The sequence below is a fragment of the Eptatretus burgeri genome, chromosome 12 (assembly GCF_056783735.1).
Source record: "Eptatretus burgeri isolate ZD-2024b chromosome 12, Ebu_testis_v1, whole genome shotgun sequence".
In the NCBI taxonomy this organism is placed as follows: Eukaryota; Metazoa; Chordata; class Myxini; order Myxiniformes; family Myxinidae; genus Eptatretus; species Eptatretus burgeri.
The window spans coordinates 72,966,285-72,990,254 of record NC_140972.1 but is presented as its reverse complement, the minus strand read 5'-3'; the positions used below and the strand labels follow the sequence as shown (position 1 = coordinate 72,990,254).

Sequence of the window (23,970 nt, the reverse complement as noted above, 5' to 3'; positions counted from 1 at the left end):
AGCATGGTTTTGGAATCCATCATCGCTTCTACCATTAAATTCTTCCTCTTCTCCAATGTCTTGATTTCTGATCATCAATTTGGTTTCAGACCAGGTCACTCTACCCTGGATATGCTGCTTCTGCTCTCCCAACAATGGATGGAGAACCTCGATGCCAGACATGGGATTAGAGCCATCTCCCGAGACATATCACGTACTTTCGACACGGTCTCCCACCCTGCCCTGCTCACCAAACTCTCTGCCGATGGTATCCAATGCCATCTCCACTCATAGCTGGCAGACTTCCTCTCCTGTCACAGCCAACGTGTTGCCTTTAATAGACTTCTCTCATTCCCTCTTCCTGTCAAGGTTGGAGTTCCTCATGATAGCATTTTGGGCCCTTTTTTCTGGTTTTCTTCAATGATCTCTTCGTTTCTCTGGAAAATCCTCTTTATCTCTTTGCTGATGACTCCACCCTCTGCATGCCATACCATATGGCATCCCTCAGATTGGCAAGCATCAGCCTCTTCACTCTCTGCAGATCTGGATAAAATCACAAGCTGGTCCAACGAGTGGAACATGTTTTTCAATCCTGACAAATTTCACACTCTCACTATGTCTCTCTGGAAAACCACCCCCATCTTCTTTCTCAACAATCCTCTTGAAAAGTCGTTTCATTGAAGCTTCTGGGTCTCACTATCTGACATGATCTTTCCTGGAAAAGCCACATTTCAAACTTGGCCTCCACAGCCAGTCGCCTACTGGGCATCCTCTGTTGTGCAAAGTCCTTCCTTCCTTGGCACTCCTTTGCTCCTGACCACATACAAAGCTTTCATCCACAGCCTGATGGGGGTACTGCTCTGCTCTCTGGGCTGGTACTCCCGCCTCTCACCTTTCTCAGCTTCACGCTGTGGAAACCAAAGCATTTAGGATCATTGGTATCTCCCACGATGAGGCTGAGTCTTTGGGTCTCTCGCTCTCTCTCACCACAGGCAGGTTGGTCGTCTTTTAGTCTTCTACCATCTCCTCTCCGGTCTCGACCCCCCCCCATATTTCTGCAGGGTGCTCAAGATCTGCCAGCAACCCCCTTCTGGTAAAACTACCAAAATCAAGAATCACGAAAATCAAGTTTTGGAACAAACTTGTTGGACAGGATGGGTGTGTGACAAGGAAGAATTGATTCGATTTTGGTGAAGATCCGGATCCAATCATTTTTAAAGTGATTATTCACCATTGAATGAGAGGGCTAAAACAATATATAACATGATATCTCAAAAAATTAGGGAAGGATTCGGACGAACCTTGGTGGACAGGTTGGGTGTGTGACAAGGAAGAATTTGTTCGATTTTGGTGAAGATACAAATCCGGATACAGATACGAGAATTATTTTTTATTTTCAAACTGATTCTTCACCATTGAGAGATGGGGCCAAAACAATATGTAGCATGATATCTCAATAAGTTGTGGACAAGTTATGACAAAATTATATGGATGAATTGGGTAGGTGTCTTTTACCGTCTCCACTCCGGTCTCGCCCCCCCCCCCTGCTCTGTCTGCGATGTCCCCCCCCCCCATATTTCCGCAGGGCGCTCAAGGTCTGCCAGCAACTCCCTTCTGGTAAAACTACCAAAATGAAGAATCACTGCTCACCCTCACTCTTTCATTCCTCTTTTTCCTGCCTTTGGAACAAACTCTCACAATCTCTTCTATCCCACTCTTCCCTCCAGGTCTTAAAAATTTCTGTTCACCACCATGTCTTATCTTCCCCCTTCCAAAACCATGATCATTTCTCACCCCGTTAATCCACCTCAAACCCACCACCTTAAAATTCCCTGCTTTCCTTCTTGAAATTCCCTGTCCTGTCCATCTTGTATACCCCGTGTTCCCCGCCCCATCCCTCTCCCTTGCACAGATCTCCTAATGTCTCTGTTCCCCACTGTTTTGTCGTTCTCTCTCCCACTCCTCTTCTCTCCTGCTCTCATTGTTGTACATTCTCTGTGTCAGCTCTTATATGAGCCTCGACATTGTTTCCAAAAATAAAAGGGTGCTCCATTTGAAACTATTTGTTTGATGATGTAGCTTTTTGATGCTGACGGTCCAAAATAAAATTTGTATTGATGTCAAAGCCAGTGACCACTTGGAAATTAATAGTAGGATTCCAAGATGAGGTCATAACATTTTCCAAACTTATGTTGATCATTTTCAACTGCTTGTGAAATTTGCATTTACTGTAATTATGAAGATATCTCACTGTCTTGATAAATGGGTTTCAATTTTCAAGATATTGATAAATTTCCCCAGCAGTGGTATAACACTGGGCCTGATGGTGCAGACACCGAGAACATCAGGGTGGAGTAATGCTGCAGACCAGGAGGCAGACATTTGGAATTTGGCTGGAAAATCAGCATCCAGTGGCCTACTCTTTTTGAAGGCTTTATCCCATGAGTGGCCAACTCGTGGGATCATTATTACCCACTGCTGAATGTGAGCAGACAGCAAACGATTCAATGTGGCTTTTCAAGGATGGCACACTCAATGATCCAACACCTTTCGTGGGAAGGACCAGGAAGTATGGAAATTGAAATGTTGGTGAAGACACGTTCCAACTTTACAGGCTCAAATACAAGCTGGAAGTTTTTATCTACTGTTCACCTCCAAATTGCGACTCTGCTCCCAAGACACAATTTAAATTGCTGTCTGGAGTCGTAGGGAAGTTCCGAGGTAGTTTTCACAAAGGAAAATGCACTACATGTCCAAAAGTATGTGAAAACCTGCTCATTCAACATCTCATTCCATAACCATGGGCATTGACATGGAGTTTGTCCCCCTTTTGCTGCAATAACAGCTTCCACTCTTCTTGGAAGGCTTTCCACTACATGTTGGAACATTGCTGCAGGGATTTGCTTCCATTCAGCCACAAGAACACTCGTGAGGTCGGGCACTGATGTTGGGCGATTAGGTCTGGCTCATAGTTGGCGTTCCATTTCATCCAAAAGGTGTTCGATGGGGTTGAGGTCAGGGCTCTGTGCAGGCCAGTCAAGTTCTTCCACACCAATCTCGACAAACCATTTCTGTATGGACCTCGCTTCGTGCACAGGGGCACTGTCATGCTGAACCAGGAATGGGCCTTCCCCAAAAGTGTTGCCACGAAGTTGGAAGCAGAGAATTGTATAGAATGTCATTGTATGCTGTAGCATTAAGATTTCCCTTCACTGAAACTAAGGGGCTGAGACCGAACCATGAAACACAGCACCAGACCATTAGTTATCCTCCACCAAACTTTACAGTTGGCACTATACATTCGGGCAGGTAGCGTTCTCCTGGCATCTTGCAAACCCAGATTAGTCCGTTGGACTGCCAGATGGTGAAGCATGATTCATCACTCCAGAGAACGCGTTTCCACTGCTCCAGAGTGCAATGTTGGTGAGCTTTACACCACTCCAGCCAACGCTTGGCGTTGCGCATGGTGATCTCAGGCTTGTATGCAGCTGCTCGGCCATGGGAACCCATTTCATGAAGCTCTCGACGAACAGTGCTTGTGCGGACGTTGCTTCCAGATTCCGTTTGGAACTTGGTTGTGAGTGTTGCAACTGATGACAGACGATTTTTTGATGCTATGTGCTTCAGCACTCGGTGGTCCCATTCTGTGAGCTTTTGTGGCCTACAATTTCGTGGCTGAGCTGTTGTTGCTCCTTGACATTTCCACTTTACAATAACAGCACTTGCAGTTGCCAGGGTAGCGCAAGCAGGGCAGAAATTTGATGAACACTGGTTGGAAAGGTGGCATCCTATGATGGTGCCACCTTGAAAATCAATGACCTTTTCAATATTACCCATTCTATTGCCCATGTTTGTCTCTCGTGATTCCATGGCCGTGTGCTTGATTTTGCACACCTGTCAGCGATGAGTGTGGCTGAAATAAATGAATCCACGAATTAGAAGGGGTGTCCACATACTTTTGGCTATGTCATGTAGCTACCTCCACCACCAAAGGTCCTTCTACAGCTTGGAAACCATTTGTATATTTTGGCTGTTCTGAACGCAGTGTGTGTAATTACCTCCACCACCGAAGGTGGTTGGAGGCTATAGTAGAAAATCTCAAAAACTTGTGGAGGGATCAGACAAAACTTGGTGGATAGGTTGGATGTGTGACAAGGAGGAAAATATTAAATTTTGGTGAAGATCCGGATCCGGTTCCAAGAATTTTTAAACAGATTCTTCACCATTGAGAGAGAGGAGCAAAAACGATATATAACATGATATTTCAAAAAGTTATGGACGGATTCAGCCAAAATTTGGTGGACAGGCTGGATGTGTGACAATGAAGAATTGATTCAATTTCACTGAAGATCCGAATCCGGATCCGATAATTTTTAAGTGATTCTTCACCACTGAGTGATAGCACAAAAAAAATGATATATATATTATATATATATATATATATATATATATATATATATATATATATATATATATATATATATATATATCACGATATCTCAAAAAGGTATGAACGGATTCGGACAAAACTTGTTGGACAGGTTGGGTGTGTCACAAAAACGAATTGCTTCGATTTTGGAGAAGATCCGAATCAGGCTACGAGAATTTTTAAAATTTTGTCAGTGATTCTCCACCATTCAGAGATGCGGTCAAAATATATATGTATATATATATATATATATATATATATATATATATATATATATATTTACAGTAAACTAGGCGTAAGTCGGCAGCGTGTAACTCGTCACTTTGCCTAAGTCGGGAGCGTCAAAAAGTCCCGAATTTATCTAATGTTAAATCCCTTTGAATAAAGTCTGTAAGTCGTCATCTCTAAGTCGTCACTTCGTCAAAGTCGTCAGATGTTGTCCTTTCCCGCGTAATGGAAACTCAAGTAAATTACCACGCCTAACTCATCACATGGAACTTCTACCTCATGAGAAGCCCGATTTCATGGAATCGTGATGCGCGCTCATTGGTGTACACTGCCAGTGATAGGCTATTTATAACTGCGCTGCGTTCAGCTCAGTCAGCGCGCCGTCCCACATGCATCTGAAGAGGTATACAGGTTGCGCAATGCAGTCTCTGGCGAAGGAGTAAAGGATCGATTGAGCTTAGTGTTGAAGTCCGATCATGGTTTTATATTGGCTTGTTTTGTACATCACCACACTCACTTTCACATAGGTATTGAGTCGGAGTCATCACGATGACTGTGTGTCATGTAATTTGTCGATGGTATATGAGTTTTCATTCCATATGAAAACTCATTCTACATTCATTCCAATGAATGAATACTAACAGCCATTCATTCCACATTTGTCGATGGTATATCCATCACCGATGGAATACGAGTTGTCTTACAGTTTTTCATTATCTTTACTTTTGATAAAGTCATTCATGAATTCCATCTTTGTTTGATCACTTTCCAACTCACAAATGAACCCCCACCTATGCCCCGAGGATTGTGTTTCCCTTTTGGTACAATAGCCGGCTTAGAGTTTGTTGCGCCCTCTCACACGTACGTGTCCAGGCCACGCGCAACTTCATCCTTCACCCCACAGTCATCATGAATGTTCGCATACGCGTAAGTCATCACACATCTAAGTCGTCACTTTTTTCTCGGTTCCGATGGTGACGACTTACGCCTCGTCTACTGTATGTATGTATGTATGTATGTATGTATGTATGTATATTTATGTATATATATATATATTGTTATGGATTTCAGGATCGGATCTGACTAATGCATGCAAACACTTAGGTCCTCAGGCAGTTATTTCCATAAATGCATGTCCAGGATAGACCCTTCCCCATGTCTGGTGGGATTCTAACTTTGATGCATTGGAGAAGGGTTAAAAATATTCCCTTTCTTATAGGATGGCCTTTTTCTCTTTATGACACATTCATGCACGCGAGATAGCCGTTAGCCCAATGGAGGCTCATCTACCTCCGTTCCATCAGGCCACATTGGCTTGGAGGTGGACGATTTATTTACACTTTGGAATTACAGGACATTTGATAAGCACACCGCGGGCTTTTCCTGAGCAGTTATTCTGACAGTCAAATACAGCTGTGGATCATTTACCTCGCCCACCTATCTTTCATTGACGTTCGACACTCACTTCTTGCACCGACGTTAATGTCCACCTTTTTGCATCGATGTTTGTCGCCCCGTTTGGCAGCTCTATGGATGCTGGCTGGTTTTGTTCGTGTCGGGCTGAACAAGGAAGGAATGATCATGAGATTGATGGTTGGAAGTGACATGCAGTAATGCGCCAATAGGCAAGGTGGATTTGGCTGAAGTCTGCTTGAGGCTCCGCTCATACTGGTTGCCTATAAAAAGGATGGGAGGACTGCTTTCCTGATGGTTGGTGAGCTGGCAACAGACAGATGGTTGGTGAGTTGGCAACAGACAGTTGGTTGATGAGCCGGCGACAGACAGTTGGTGAGCTGGTGAGTTGGTGACACCCTTACAGCCTCACAGTCCTGACCACTGGTGACAGTTGGTGAGCTGCTCCTGACGGTGGGTGACGGTTGGACCGTTCCTGTTGGTTCTGCTCGGGACCTGCTCTTGGCATACCTGATTTTGGCGTCCCTGGTTCCTGAGGGTGACGACGTGGCATCGATTGGTGTTCGAGCCTGTGTGTGAGTGGGTGTAGGTGAGGCAGGGCACTGGCAATGGACCAATGCAAACTCACAGATTTCGGGACATTTTATTTGACACACAACGACTTCTACCTTGGTAAGCTGAGACCGGATTTCTTTCCCCCCTGAATGATCTGCTGGGTACCCTTGCCTTGTGTTTAATCGTTAAATAAGGCATAGTGATAAGCATCTGCTCTTTGTCTGTTTTTCTATCAATACCTGTTTAATTATTTATTTGCTTCAGATTATTTGTATTGATTTGAATTCACCTATTTTCACCACAAGGAAATTAAAAGTTATTCTGTTTACTTATTTTAATTATTAATAAATTCCTGTTGACGTTTCAACCTGTCCGTGCTTGTCCTTTCCTTCGATTGATCCAGCATTGTCCGAATGTAGATATACAGGGAGGTAGTTCCCAAACTAAGTAACCTGTCATAGTTGGCATGCAACAGCGGTAAACGCTCGGCCGCCCGACTTAAGATCTAATCAAGATAAGATTTGTGCATCACCGAGGGTGCATTCCCCGTTCAGGAAGCCACGTGACCTCAAGTTAGACGGTGGACACTGGAACTCGTGGTGAACTGAGTGACGTTCGTGGTTGTAAAGCAACCCACCGTACCACAAAGCTAATTGTGAGCGGTGGCCCCAAGTCTGGCTCTTCGGAAGAGAAACGAGGATTAAACCCCCTCAAAATACACTCGGTACCTGTGACCGTAACAATATATATATATATATATATATATATATATATATATATATATATATATATATATATATATATATATATATATATATATATATATATATATATTGCAAATTATTTCAAAAAGTTGTGTATGAGTTGTGACAAAACTAGGTGGATGAGTTGGTTAGGTGACAAAAACAAGCCAATTTGAGTTTGGTTCAGGTCTGTATCCAGATCTGGTCGATCAATGGGATACAAAACATAAACTGTTCTGCGTGGCAGAGGTATGCAATCTAGTTACCATTGTTACAGCAGAGGTTTAGCATATAGTATAGGTATAGGTTTAACAGCCTTGTTTCAGACCATGATATGGAACACTGGTCCATTGTGGGAAGAGAATACTGGGACCCAAATTCAGAGCTGTACTTTGCATAGCTGCCTCAAGGTTGTACACAGTCTCATTCATCTATTCTGATTCATTGCATCTCCAAACCTAACATCATCATTCTCATGCTCAAACACATATTATGTATCAGTGATTTTTCCAGAGTACCTCCACGCAATGGTCTACTCTTTGCGAAAGACCACTTCAGATATTTAACATCCACAAGCCAATGCTGGCAGGTGGGAGGGACACCTGGTTTTACATACCATCTGATGGATTGCTTGCTCATTGATGAAATGCTCTGCCTGTAAAGCACCAGTTAAGACAGTTTGTAGTCGTGTCGAGAATCAAACCCAGACTAGAGAGATCAAAAATGAGAATGATAATTCCCTCTGATATTCTCGGCAAGTCTCATAGTTGGCATTTTGAGATGAAACAAAATTTGGCCTCCGATGTTTTGCAAGCTTACAATATATGTGAACAATGTTTTCATAGGATTGTTATCTGGAAAACATTCTGGTGACTCCTTCTGTCACTTTACCTCTAAGAGATCTGTCAAAGTTGTCAACTAAAAGATAATTTGTCTTATGGTAACTGTGAATGGTCTTACAAAGGCACATTATATTTTTCTGCTACCTCTAGACATTCAGTGCATCATTGTTGATCAGGTACAGTCCCATACATCTATTCGGTTTCATTGCATCTCAAAACTTAACACATCCTGGCTATGAATGCTCCTGCTCAAACACACATGCATCAGCAAACCTTTTACCGCACTTTTAGCAATCTCTGGCATGCCATGTAATTAAGTGCCTATCATTAAAAAATGAAATTTAAACCGGACTTACCTATGAACAGCACATTGGACCGAGCAGCTCTCAAACAGATGAGATGAATTATATGAGCAGTTATTTGAATTGGTTGTGCATCCAGAGATCGAGTTGCGGCCCATTGATGGACCAATCTTGGCTGCTTGTGAAACCTGGAAACAAATCCATGGCCAACAAATCACACTTTGGCTCTCTCCGAAGATGGCAGCTATGCTTCTCTATAAAAATCCACTTTGGAACAACCAAACTTCTTGAGACACTTAAATGGCATATTGGGGACAGCACAATCAACTCTTGCCAATTCAAATACGTCTCAATTCAAATTTGATAATTCTAATGGAGGATGACCTAGATTACTCTCCCCAATTGTAAGACCACCAATATATATATATATATATATATATATATATATATATATATATATATATATATATATATATATATATATATATATATATATATATATATATATATATATATATATATATATATATATATATATATATATATATATATATATATATATATATATATATATATATATATATATATATATATATATATATATATATATATATATATTTATATATATATATATATATATATATATATATATATATATATATATATACACAGTATATCGCTTGTACTGTATAGCAAAGAGCAATTGACACCCACATATATTCGCTTCGACTACTCTTAAGCATGTTTGAATTGGCTAATCTTGACTGGGAGCTTACAATAATCAATGGCACCAAAAGGAATTCGACCCCAAAATTGAACAAATGCAAAAAAAAAGATGTTCTATTAAATTTTGTGTTTGTATGAGATAAACCTCCTCCTGCTTTTATGTCCACCATGAGTTAGTGAAAGCCCCAAGTTGACTTTTGCTAATTCAAATACACATTGAAGTAACTTGAAGTGAATAGATATGGGTTTTAATTGTGCCATATGCTCTGCAGGAGAAGTGATAGATTAACCCTTAAAATGAAGAAATTAATAAAGAAACAAATAATTCTCCCGAATTCTAGTTTTCAAACATTTAATGATTTTAATAGTCTTCAAAATGCATCTATCGACGATATATTGTTGTGGGGCCGAGTTTCAGTGGTGAGCATGACCGCTAGGTGGAGCAGTAGAGTTGGCTCCACCGAACACCCGGAATCTAGATCGTGCTTCTCTGAGAACTCCGAGAGCCACGGGTCCCTTACAGGACCGTGGTCGCCAATACTTCGACGGCGTGAGGTAGGGTCCACTTGTCTAACTCCAATTTACCTAAGTACTCACGCCTTCCAACTACCGGGGAAACCACACCCTCGGTCGACTCTGTCCGATCCGAGTCGCGGTTGCGGCTCGGATCCGGCGTAACTGAGCGGAGTTACCAGAGCCGCGCCAGACCGAATGCACAATTTACCACGTCCCAATTTCTCAACACGCACCGTGCTAAGCCAATGAAAGAAACACAAAAACGAGCTGAAACATTCAACAAAATGGGTATTTATTTACAATAGGCAGGGAGGGGAACACAGACGACCAGAGTTAAACTGACTATCGAGAAGAAATGCAAATAATGTACAAGGCACTTCGAACAATTGCTACTTATAGACTGGGCCCACAGACAGACACGCACACACCCAAAAGAAATGATGGCCGTGGCCTTTATTCGGCCCTTTAAACTATTGGTTCTAGAAACCAAGATTCTCGTCGCCCGTGTTGGTGTCCTGTTATAAATTTGGGCCGAGCCCTCAAATTTTCACTCGAGCCCTTGCACAATTTCATGGCTGGGCAGCGTGGCTCATATGGCAGGGATTCCCCCTCTGCTGAATCTCAAACTATGGCATGCCCGGGCCCTGAGGCTGTCTCCGAGCTTACCTGCTCCCTATGAACGCGGGGGGGGGGGGGGGGTGCCCTTCCCGGCATTGCCCCCCTCCGATGCCCACGTGGCATTTTTGGCGATACGGGTCCCGTTTCCGATGGGTCGCCCGTGCCCACTACACTATCCCGTCCCTTGGCCCCTTGGCCTACTCTGGCCGACTGTCTGGTTCTCGGGGTGCCCTCTACTCGATACTCACCTTTCACCAGCCACGCTCCGAGCCGGTCCATGGACCCCTGCACCCCTCCAAATGGGTTTCGTGCCTTCATACACCACCAACAACAGAACGACCTCCTATTGGTAAAATTGACTAACCCAGAAACGAACATTACACTGACCCTGGGGTCACTTGGGTGGGATTCACTTCTCCCCCCACTCATTCATTCGCACCATGCATTCCACATTCACTCCATACACACACTTGGGCGCGCTGTCCCACATTCACTCATTACACACTTCATTTTTCAATGCACCCCACACTCTACCTATGTTCCCTGAACTATCTTGTGCTCCCTCGTCATCCCTTAAATGAGTGCACGTTCCATTTAATCTATGTAGCTAAGCTAAGTCCCCACGACACATTCCATGTCCGTCCATGTCTCCCAAAAATCCATTTCTAAATCTACTTTCCCTCGAACTAGTCCATGGGCCCCATGGAGGACAGCTCATGCCCCCCATGAGGCCAGTCTATCTAATCTAAACCCATCCCGCTAACTAATGCTTCCTTTGCCCAAACAAGGATGCTTGCTACATCCTGGCTGGGGCATGTACTCAGGGAAAAGCTTTTTTTATCTTGCTAAAACGAAGTTTTTGCAAGATATGTTAGTCAGCTTGTATGTTTTTGTTTTTTTTTTGTCTGTAATCACGTATAAAAAATTCTGCAGAGCACAGTTATCATTGGAAATTTTTGTAACTTCGCACATCAGAGGCCTATAGAGGTCCCTTTCAGCACACAAAATTTTGAAGGTCCAGGTCAAAGGTCAAGGTCACTTTGTCGCAAATCAAGGGAGTCAATGAAACCCTTATTTTTTGAGTAATTTTGATCGGATCGTCTTCAAACTTCATGGGAATATAGTTCATGGTCTGGCGCTCAGCTGATTAATTTTTGGTGGCGATTGGCCTTGACCTTCATATGTTTTTATTTATTTATTTATTTATTTATTTATTTTGTCTGTAATCACGAATAAATCACTCTGCAGAGCACAGTTATCATTGGAAATTTTTGTAACTTCGCATATCAGAGGCCTATAAAAGTCCCTTTCAGCGCATAAAACTTTGAAGGTCAAGGTCACTTTGTCGCAAATCAGGGGAGTCGACGAAACCCTTATTTTTTGAGTAATTTTAATTGAATCGTCTCCAAACTTTATGGGAATGTCGTATATGGTCTGGCGCTCAGCTGATTAGCTTTTGGTGGCGATTGGCCTTGACCTTCATGGTTAGCGCCTGAGGTCAAACATATTTGACCCCAAGGTCAAATTTTAGGAACCATATCGTGTAGAACCTTAAATTGAACACCTCGATGAGTGCTTTCTAGATATGTCAAGCTTGAGACATTATGACGTCATTTGGTGACGTTATGAGGCAAACATATTTTTCATGGTTACTCTGTAGAACGATTCTCATCGGAATCTCTCGTCGGCAGATATTCCTAAAGGAGTCGCTCCTGGTGGATAGCAGCTCTGTTCACATCAGTGTGACCTTAAAGAAGTCACACATGGTCACCTTTTGGCAAGATACGGGTCACCCTGCGGGTGACATTGGTTAATTTTTTTTCTTGCACCGCCAAGGCGGCGGTTTGCGACTTGCTCGCTCGTCCCTTCCGTTGGCCGATACGTGCAGCCATGACATCACCCTGCCAATCGCATCGAGCACTCGCTTTCGGGGCATCCGCCATGCGAGCCGACGTGTACTGCACGAACGTAACTTGCACCGCGAGGTCCCCGGTGACGTCACCCGCGCACCGAACCTGCACAGCTTGCCATGCAGGCCAGCCCGAGCGTATCGTCCCATGGACCCACTCCGCACGTTCCGCGAACAGAACACGCGGCATGCAGCACGTGATACCCCACACACGCGCTCACATGGGAACCCGCGTGTTCCAAATTCATACAACCTTCCTTTTAACCATGCACGTGGCGGTTTTGTACCACGCACGAGACGTTCCGGTGCCGGCTTCCGATCGCGCAAACGTGCGCGCTTGGGCTGTTCGCAAAACACGGAATGGATCTCGCACGCAGCATCCGGCGGAGCCGGCGCAGTCACCCAAACAACTTTGTGCGGCCTACCAGGCTCGCTACTCGTGTCTCCCTTCTGAATCCGTCCTAGTTTCAATTCCTCGCACGCACTCACACATGCCATTTCACTCGTACTGCTCACACACTCCACCACACACTCTGGGACAATCCCATCGGGGATTCACGTTGCCACAAGAAATCCCGGGGTTTTCATACCTCCCAAGCTCCGCGGGTACCCGTTCATATCACTCACCTGCTCAACCTCATTCGGCCCGACCAGACCCACCTCGTAGCGATCTGCTTCGAGAGAGCTTACCATCTCCCCCTGTTCCTGAGGGAGGTTATCCTGATGCTCACACCGGATCACGAAACATTCCACCAGCTCGACCCCATTGTCCCCTCCTATCTCCACCTGTGTGTGCTCATCTTTAGTTTCATAATCCTGCATCTCCCTTTGTGTCTCTGTTCATTTCTCCGTCTCCGTCACCTTCTTTGGTTCTTCCGTCGTCCCCTCATGTCTCACCCTTCATGTTTCCCCCATTATTGTCGTGGAGTCGCTCATCCACTCGACCTTACCCGTCTCCATCGTGGGCCGAACACAATTTGCACTCCTCCTCGGTTCGGTCATTCCGCCACGTGGTGCCGCCATTACGTCTTTTATTCCCGCCTGCAGATTCAACCCCACACACTGCATTTCACCCCTGACCTCATCCATTTTGCGCTCAAAATCCCCCTTCATGCTTTGCCCACTCGGGTCCATTTTGTGCTCCAATGCCCGCGCATTCACATCCATTTGATTTTGCAAATCCCCTTTCAGTGCTTGCGCATTCTCGTTCATCATGCCTCTTATCACCTCGAGGAACTGGCCCATGTCTAGTGGACTTGGCGCAGCCGATTCGCCATGATGATGTGCGGAACCGGCCGGGATCGGGGAGGGAAGTTAACGGAGGGGGCGCTCTTGAGCCGCCACTCCCACCATGCCCATTACGACCTCTGGGTCCAGTTGTGGGGGTTATCAACCTGTATGGTGGTATCCTCGACCATGGATTCCTCTAAACATACACTTACCTCTAAACCCACCTGCTTCAGCCCATCTTGGGTCGCCATGTTGCGTGTTGAGAATAATTTGAACCGCTCGCAATTTGGGGGAACGGCAGGGGGTTGCTCCCTACCCCTGAGCCATGTCCCGTGAATTTCTCTATGGAGGCGGAGGGTTCGAAACCCTCTCCTGACACCAATTGTTGTGGGTCCGAGTTTTGGTGGCGAGCACGACAAAAAGGTGGAGCAGTAGAGTCGGCTCGACTGAACACCCGGAATCGAGATCGTGCTTCTCAGAGAACTCCGAGAGGCACAGGTCCCTTACAGGACCGTGGTCGCCAATACTTTGACGGCGTGAGGTAGGGTTTACTTGTCTAACTCCAATTTACCTAAGTACTCACGCCGTCCAACTACCAGGGAAACCACACCCTCGGCCGACTCTGTCCGATCCGAGTCGCGGTAACTTGATCCCGTTACCATTGATCAAATAGAGTCAAATACTTTTATGTGAACATTTCGGTCACATCAGTATGGTACTGCTTTATCTATCTATAATTCTAGCAATGTGTGTGTGTGTGTGTGTGTGTGTGTGTGTGTGTGTGTGTGTGTGTGTGTGTGTGTGTGTGTGTGTGTGTGTGTGTGTGTGTGTGTGTGTGTGTGTGTGTGTGTGACCGCTGTTTCTCGACAACCTCTGGTCCGATCTAATTGAAACTTGCCAGATATATTGCTGGGGACCTGAGGATGTGCCTTTTCATGGTTTGATATTAATCGGACAAGTGCTTCGCAAGTTATCGCCATTTATTTACCAAACCAATGGCAAGACACGTTGTTGCGTGGGCGCGGCCGATGGGAAAGGGAAGCTCAGCCACGTTCCCCATTACGGGTTACAACGTACGGGCTTCCGGAGACTGAAGACTTCGTGTATTCTTATAATTTCTCGATTTCTTATGCACATTTATAGATAAACACAATGCCCCAAGTTATGATCGTTTTCCTATTAGACGGTGTATAAATTTCGGTAAGATCAGAGTGCTGGTATGCTCCGAACCAGGAAGTAAATTATTTTTTTGCACGTTTTTTTTTCGTGTATTCCAATAATTTCTCGATTTCTTATGCGCATTTATAGATAAACACAATGCCCCAAGTTATGATCGTTTTCATATTAGACGGTGCATAAATTTGGGGAACATCAGAGTTAGCTGGTATGCTCCGAAGCAGGAAGTAAATTTTTTTCACGTTTTTTTTCTCCTCTTTCCTCTTCTGTTTGTGTTTTTCCTTGCGATGACATTGGGAAAAGGCAAAATACGTTGGCGCTAATTGAATAATTGGCCATTAAGAATAAATTGCGAATAATCGTAACTGCCATATGTGAACTTCCGGAGAGTGACGATTACTGTATTCTTTCTCGATTCTTTCTTTCTCGATTTCTGAACTTTCTCGATTTTCTTAAACCCAATACCCCAATCCAGTCAGTGACGATTACTGTATTCTTTCTCGATTTTTTTCTTGATTTATCGACTTACTACATTCTTTCTTTCTCGATTTCTTTCTTGATTTTCTTAAACCCAATACCCCAATCCAGTCAGTGACGATTACTGTATTCTTTCTCGATTTTTTTCTTGATTTATTGACTTACTGTATTCTTTCTTTCTCGATTTCTGTACTTTCTCGATTTTATTAAACACAATGCCCCAATCCAATCGTCGTTTACGACAGCGAAGGAACGAAGCTGCGCGTCGTGCACGCGCAATGGAATCTGACGAAGCACGAGCTGCTCGCTTGACACGCAACGCGCATGACAAGGCGTCGTGCAGCTCAAACGGATGAAGAACGAACTGCTCGCTTGGCAGACAACACTGAACGTGAGGAAAGGCGTCGTGCAGAAGAAACGGATGAAGAACGAACTGCTCGCTTGACAGACAACACTGAACGCGAGGCAAGGCGCCGTGCAGAGGAAACGGATGAAGAACGAGCTGCTCGCTTGACACGCGACGCGACGCTACGCGCGTGACAAGGTGCCGTGCAGCTGAAACGGATGAAGAACGAACTGCTCGCTTGGCAGACAACACTGAATGAGAGGCAAGGCGTCGTGCAGAAGAAACGGATGAAGAACGCGCTGCTCGCTTGGCAGACAACACAACGAGAGGCAAGGCGTCGTGCAGAAGAAATCCCTCACCAGCGAGAAGACCGGCAAGTAAGGGATGCCCTGCGCCATCAGGACGTACACCGTGCGAGACTAGAGCAGGCTCACCGTGAGAATCGCAACCTTGCTCGATACGATGATACAGATTTCTTCCGAGAGCAACTTCATGTTGAGTACAGGCAAGCGTTAAGCAGGACCTCATTATTTCAATGCACTAAATGCTCACATTGTGATGCTTTTGTGTGGACTGAGGAGAGAAGAGGATTTTGCTGCAACCACGGCAAGGTCGACCTTAAGCATGATCCTACGAATCCAAAACCCGGTTCAATGCCATCACAACCTCCAGATGCTATTAAAAACCTTTTCCTTAACCAGGACTTTGTGAAACGCACGAAGCAGTATAACAACGCGCTGGCAATGGCAAGTATCGGTGTCCGAGAGATAGGTATGCCTGGCTTCAATCCTGGAGTGCGCATACAAGGTAAGGTTTACCATTACATTGGTGCTCCTCTTGCCGATCTGGGTTGTACCCCACGCTTTGCTCAGATCTACTTTCACGATCCAGCCCATGAGCTGGAGTTTCGTCATGCCCACACCTCGAACAGTAGCCTGAATGAGCATTTTTTGCTAAGAGCACAACAGGCCATTCATGAGTGCAACCCATACGTCCAGCAATTCAAATCAGCCATTGAGTTTGTGGTTCATAATGATAGTACAAATGAACTGAAAATTGTGTTAACAGGTCGCACGCGGCGCCGAGACCTTCATCATGGTACCGTCAACCTTCCCTCACCAGACAGCAATGTGGCTGTCATTGCTCCAGGGGCAATGACAACAGAGCAGTTTGGAAAGCTCGCAGTCGGTGTTCACCTCAGAGGAGGAGGTTTACAGACAATAGATGCCATGCATCTCACGTATGACCCTCTATCATACATACTTCTGCTACCCTGCGGCTCCCAGGGGTACCACACTGAGTTTGCAGGGATAACGCCAACATCTTTCTACCGTTACCATCTCCAAGTACGTGATCCTACTCATCACTTCAATCTACTACTTCATGGTGGAAAGTTGACACAGCAGTACGTATGCGACATGATGGCAAAAATTGAGTCGCACCGTCTCAATTGGATTCGCTGCAACCAGAAGTCAATTAAGGCAGAAAAGTATAAGATCATCGTTGATGCATTGAACAGTGACGCTGAGGTGCTACCTGGACGCCTCACCATTCTGCCGCCATCAATTTATGGGTTACCACGTTGGTATGCCAAAGAGTTTCAGGATGCAATGGCTTTGGTCCGAGTCAAGGGAAAACCTGACTTTTTCCTAACATTCACCTGCAACCCAAAGTGGCCAGAAATTAAACAATCACTTTTTGAGGGTCAGTCAGCCAATGAAAGACCTGATATCATCGCCCGGGTGTTTCATATGAAGGTGGAAGCACTCAAAGCAGACCTCCTCAAGAATGACATCTTGGGGCATGTGGACGCTTATGTGATGGTGAAGGAAACGCAAAAGCGTCACCTTCCCCATATGCACATGCTCCTGACCGTGGTACCTTGCGACAAGCCCAGAACACCAGCAGATGTCGATCGCGTGGTCTCTGCTGAGATTCCTGACAAACGCACAAATCCAGAACTACACCGTATCGTGACATCACACATGATTCACGGCCCATGTGGGGAATGGAACATCTCGAGCCCTTGCATGGCAGACCAGAAATGCACAAAGGACTATCCCAAAGCCCTACGAGAAACGACAAGCTTCTCTGATGACTCCTATCCCCTGTACAGAAGACGGTTCTGGAATGCGGTTTGAAAGTTTTTTGCTTTGTTTTGTTTGCACCTACGGGCATGCACTAATTGTAGCAAATTGAGGAACAAATATCTGGAGGAAACGTTACTCCAATTGGCCCTATTCTTTGGATAGACATAGAATGTTTGATAAAACCATAGCTTTTAACACAACATGGTCTTCAGAAAGTGATAGAAGCAGGATATGGAGGAATGTTTGTTATTCATTCAAGAGTAGAATTACAAAAGATGGCTGATTCAGAAGGCAAGGTCAGGCTAAGTATCTTCAGCATGCACCTTCCATGCTGCTTTCACACCAGCTATAACTCTGCACTCCATGATCAGGTGTCTTTCAAAAGAATCTTTAACAATGAGAGATTCAGACTTGAGAGCGTGTTTGTACTTATCTCATCAGAACTAGACTACATGACAAGAAGTGGCAAGAGGAGAAAGGAGAAGTGAGTGCAAGGTCAAGAAGGTGTTCACGTTCCTTTCCACTGTAAATTCCCCATGCCACCCCCTCCACGACAAATCTCTTGTTCTTACATTGTCCAATGGAGACATCCAAAAAAACAGGATGTATTGTCCTGCAAATATTTCCTCACGATCATTACCGGGGCTGCACGAGACACCCTGTGAGGGTCATTTCACTTGCTCTATCCTTAGCCGGTCAGTCGCTCTCTCTCTATTTAGGCGGCTTCATGGTCGGAAATTTTGCTCATTTGATTTCAGGGCTTTGCTCATTTTGTGTTGATTTTCAGGGACAGTGTGGGAAACGTCCATCGACTCGTCATTGGCTGTGGGGTGATACTCATCACGCGACATTTTCTCTGCCTTTCTCTGCAATAGTTCAGCTACACCATCGAACGGGGAAATTCAGATTTCAATTTGCAGCCACTGCAGGTGTGACTAAAACAGGGTCAGTCCGACAATGAGTAACGCCAACTCCTGTTGCTTCTTCACCCCCAAAAACTGCGATAAACACCTCGTGCCATGGTTTAAAAGAAGAAAACTTCCAAAAGAGTTCTAGATTTATGTTCAGCAAGATGCCAGAGCTTGCTAGGGGATGATAAAGCCAACCTGGGTGCAGTCACAACGGCATCTAGTGGCAGGGAAAACAAAAGCTCCCTCTGAATGTTGCATGTTTCTGCATCATGTATGGATAGAACTTGCAAGAACCCCTTAAAAGGGGTCGTTAAGGGCAGGTAAGCATTCAAACTGCAGTTTTGTTTTACGCAAACGGCAGGGATTGCAACCACATTGGGATAATTGCAGCACAATGTCGTGCAAAATACAGGGAAGTAGTGCATCGTGTTTTCTGCTCACACCTTTCCGACTCCATCATTCGCATACTTTTGCGCACTTGTTTCATTTTAACCCACTGTTTGATTGTCAGACAACTGGTTTATTGTTGGTGGAAACAAAAGAAGCATTGAAACGTTTGGCACGAAGTAAATTTAGTCTTAGCGCTGCCTCAATGCGACATCAATATCAAAAAATTTACATTATCTTCAAAGCGGAGAGCCCCTGTGCTAATCACGGGATATAAATCACGAAGCGCAAACACTGCATCAGACAAAACCCTCCGAAATCGACGATGCCGACACAATATCGTACAAAATTGGTGCTTTTTATTTAATTGATTACATTTACTTTGGTGTTGTTTTTTTTTTGGGGGGGGGGTTTTTGCATTTCCCAGGAAGGGAATTTTAGAATCATTTTAAATTGCAAGCGTGTCAATAACAAAGTGATACTCCAAGCTGGATCCAAAACTAGGATCCCCCTTTTAACTCCTCACCATCCGGTAATGACCCAAACATATTATCTTCATTAGGCAGCCCTGCAGTGTGCCAGCAATCTTTATGAGGGCGCTCGCTATGCAGCACAATGTTCTCGTGACGACTCGCTTGTAAAGAGGGCCCAGCATAACCTGATAAGCGGCCTCGAACGGCCATCCCCAGGGGGCTGCTGGCGAGAGATAGCATTCTTCGAGCCGGCGCTCTTAATCATGGAGCGTCGCGGCTTTGTGTGCTCACTATGTCACAAATTGCCGGCAATCCGCTTGGCTTGTCCAAACATGCCAGGCGGACGATAGCCGTTTGCCTCCTGGGGAGAGTCTGTGCTGAGTTCAGGACGCACGCGTTCCTCCTTGCAACGCAAACATAAATCTGGATTGATATTATTGCGCTCTCCTTTCCCGGCCCACTCGAGCAAGCCTTTGTTCGCAAGCGGTATTACTTATTTTGCAAAATTTAAACCTCGTAAGGACGATCTCCACAGAGCCAGGAGCAGGGAATTTTAAGTCTGTTATTTACAGCAAATACTTTGCACATTTAACCTCAGGGTGTGTTCAGGGGTTGACCGGGTGAAGCGATTAGTTAAGAAGAACACCAACATTCTCAGCGACAGTCAGGTAGTCGGTCATCGCTGTAATTTCGTCATCGTGGTCGAATGTAGAACAAGGAATATTGTAATATTCCTCTTCTGTTCCAACAGTAGAATGAGGTGGATGCCCCGGAGTCGTTTAGACAGCAAGTTAATTTGCTGAGCTTTATTAGTTTTAGTCTTATTTTTACAAAATGATTCTCATTCCACTCGCAGTTCTTGTAGAACTCGGAATGCCCATGCTGGTGCCTTCTTAAACCTTCTTTCTCTCGTGTCTGTCTGTCCGGCAAAAGCAAACATTTTCAGCGGCGTAAAATTGGAAAGCCAACGATTGAGGATAGAAGGAGGGGTGGGTCATTGGAGGTCATCTGGGGGTTACTGATGGTGATCGGCTTGTCTTAAACCATAGAAACGGCACGGCAAACCGTGCTGTCAGGCACCCTTGGCACAGAAGAGCCCTCCCTTTATTCCCCTTGTGGTGACAAAAATCTCCAATTCCCCCAAAAAACGTCCACCTCATCTTCCCTCCCAGACCAAACACCCATCCCACATCAGTCCCCGGTCGATTCAGCCTTTAAATGGACTTGCCAAACATCATAATAGTGTGGCCATTCGGGTCTAGTATCGCTTTGCTCATTGCTGCCAGCTTTCATCAAACGCTAACCACCGGCACTTGCTGGATGAGCTCGATTTGTGCCGCAAGACCTGCAAATGGGTTCTTGAGTTCTTCCACCGTATTTCTCCTTTGCAGCAAGCCTTCTACCCCCACCCGTCTTTACCAGCATCCCCCTGATCCCTCATCATTGGTGGCGCTGTCTCGCTTTAATCTTTGGGCAATCGATCGTGGCCGGCTGTAAATTAACAGGATCATTCGAAAGCCATCGGTTGGGGACGGGAGGGGCCAAGGCCTTTACGACTTCTCCTTCCACTTACATGGATACTGTGAAGCACACTATCGGCTGGCAGAGCTACACAGCGAAACACAATCTTTCACGCATACAAGGCCGATCGATCCATTGATTGACTTACATATTAATGGATGCTTTATAAAGACCTGCTTAAGCAATATTAGTAGGCTGTGAGTTATAATGATCTATTTTGATAAAATGGTGGTGAACGACCAAATGCGATCCAAGCTTCTTGCAAGAACATGAATTGCTTGAACAACTAATAATCACAAATGGCGTGGTAGCCGAACAGACGTCACAAATATGGCAGTTACAGAAAGCTTTGGAAGCATGACCTTGACATGCAGTGTGAATGGATATTTGGTTCGTAAGAACATCATTGAAACAGTAAAACCCCATAGCTCATTACAAGTAAGACATGAGAAAGAAGGAAATACAATTGCCATAGTTAGAAATCGCAAATTACTCAGAGGAAAGGTTTGTAATTCGCTGCTGCAAGCATGCTGCCTGAAAATATTGCCGGTGCGTTTTTCATTGGTTACATCATCCTTCTGAGGTCGATAAAATGGGTACCACATCTGGGGGAAATGATCATTCGAGTCTCCTGCATCAGTTGCAAACCGTCCAGAATTGTGCCTCCAAAACCAAAGTAACTCCCTTGGCAGCCCGATATGTCCTTCGGCGCAAAATAAATTATTTGTTATTGTATTATTTCACGAGCAAATAAAACCCGTCGGTTCGCTGCTGACGGGAATTTTGGAGGGGGGGGGGAAGGAAAGAGAGAAAGAGGGATAAGGTTGGGAGAGAGAGGGGGATAGGGGTAGGGGGGAGAGAGAGAGAGAGAGAGAGAGAGAGAGAGAGAGAGAGAGAGAGAGAGAGAGAGAGAGAGAGAGAGAGAGAGAGAGAGAGAGAGAGAGAGAGAGAGAGAGAGAGAGAGAGAGAGAGAGAGAGAGAGAGAGAGAGAGAGAGAGAGAGAGAGAGAGAGAGAGAGAGAGAGAGAGAGAGAGAGAGAGAGAGAGAGAGAGAGAGAGAGAGAGAGAGAGAGAGAGACAGAGACAGAGAGAGAGACAGAGAGACAGACAGACAGGGAGAGAGAGACAGAGAGAGACAGAGAGAGAGAGACACAGAGAGAGAGAGAGAGAGAGAGAGAGAGAGAGAGAGAGAGAGAGAGAGAGAGAGAGAGAGAGAGAGAGAGAGAGAGAGAGAGAGAGAGAGAGAGAGAGAGAGAGAGAGAGAGAGACAGAGACAGAGACAGAGACAGAGACAGAGAGACAGACAGAGACAGAGAGAGAGAGAAAGACAGAGACAGAGAGAGACACAGAGACAGAGACAGAGACAGAGAGACAGAGAGAGAGAGACAGAGAGACAGACAGAGACAGAGACAGAGAGAGAGAGAGAGAGAGAGAGAGAGAGAGAGAGAGAGAGAGAGAGAGAGAGAGAGAGAGAGAGAGAGAGAGAGAGTTTGGGGTGGGAGAGAGAGAGAGGGGCTTTGGGGTGGGGGAGAGAGGGGGGGATCGGGGTGGGAGAGAGAGAGAGGGGCTTTGGGGTGGGGGAGAGAGGGGGGATCGGGGTGGGAGAGAGAGAGAGGGGTTTGGGGTGGGAGAGAGAGAGAGGGGGTTTGGGGTGGGAGAGAGAGGGGGATCGGGGTGGGAGAGAGAGAGAGAGAGAGGGGGTTTGGGGTGGGAGAGAGAGAGAGGGGGGTTTGGGGTGGGATAGAGAGAGGAGGATAGGGGTGGGAGAGAGAGAGGGGGATAGGGGTATAGGGGTGGGAGAGAGAGAGAGGGGGGGTAGGGGTAGCAGAGAGAGGGATAGGGGTGGGAGAGAGAGGGATAGGGGTGGGAGAGAGAGAGAGAGACAGAGGAATAGGGGTGGGAGAGGGGGAGAGAGAGAGAGAGAGAGAGAGAGAGAGAGAGAGATAGAGATAGAGATAGAGATAGAGATAGAGATAGAGAGAGCGGGGTGGGAGAGAGAAAGGGCTTACCCTTGGTGATCGCTTTGTGAATGCAGATATATATTATATGTACTTGAGTTTCAGGTCAGGTATGGGAGCATGTGCCAGAACAGCGCGTCGCTGCGTCCACTTTCCGCCGGTACTCCAGGGGCCTCCGTCTGGCCATCCCCCAGGCAGATGCCAGGCCCATCCCCATCTCCTTGAGATGAAGGTCAACCTGCTGCAACCATGAGGCACGTGGTCGGCCCACTGGCCTCCTCCACTTATGAGACTCCCTCGCTGAGAGAATCTGGTGAGCAGGATCAGCGTCAGGAAAACGAGCCACACGTCCATACAGCCGCATCTGACGCTCACGGACTATGCAGGTAACAAATCTCATCCGAGTCTCTCTCAGCAACCGCTCGTTGGACACAAAATCCGACCAGCGATAGCCAAGGATTCTCCGAAGAGCTCTGGTACCAAAGGAATTAAGTCTCCGTCTCAGATCCTTGGTCAGAGTCCAAGTCTCGCACCCATAGAGCAAGACAGGAAGTACCAAGGACCTGAAGGCTCGGACTTTCGTCCTCCCGCACAGGTACCGGCAGCGCCACACCCCATGATCCAGTGAATCCATGACTCCCCAGGCCCGACCCAGACGTCTATTGACCTCTGACTCGCAGCCAGCAGAGACATGAATATCACTGCCAAGGTAAGTGAATCTCTCCACGACCTCAACATCCTCACCACAAACAGACACAGACAGGACAGCAGCATCCAAGATGTCACCGAAAGCCTGGATCTTAGTTTTGACCCAAGAAACCCGTAATCCCAACGGCTCCGACTCCTCATTCAGCACCTCGAGGGCCCCCAAGAGGATGTCTAAAGTCTCCGCAAAGATGACTGCATCATCTGCAAAATCAAGGTCCGAGATCTTGACATTGCCAAACGATGCACCGCAACTTGATCTCTCCGACATCCTCCCTAAAATCCAGTCCATACAAGTGCTGAAAAGTGTGGGGGCAAGTACACATCCCTGACGAACTCCAGTAACAACTGGAAATAAGTCAGAGATGGTACCACCACACTTCACAGCACTCTCAGTACCAGAGTAGAGTTCAGACATCAGATCGATCAATTTTGGT

General features: G+C 45.8%; 1 long non-coding RNA gene across 3 annotated transcripts in view; it reads right to left on the bottom strand.

Moving 5' to 3' along the window:
* LOC147015909 (uncharacterized) overlaps positions 1 to 23,970 on the bottom strand; it is a 129,940-nt gene that overhangs the window by 8,009 nt on the left and 97,961 nt on the right. For 2 of the 3 annotated variants that reach the window (XR_015049905.1, XR_015049907.1), the window contains exons 3-4: positions 8,546 to 8,679; positions 7,964 to 8,002 (exon numbers count right to left, since the gene is read on the bottom strand). This is a non-coding gene — a long non-coding RNA (uncharacterized LOC147015909). Of the gene's footprint in view, positions 1 to 7,963; positions 8,003 to 8,545; positions 8,680 to 13,210; positions 13,320 to 23,970 lie in introns of those variants that run through there. The other variant, XR_015049910.1, reaches the window with a different exon arrangement.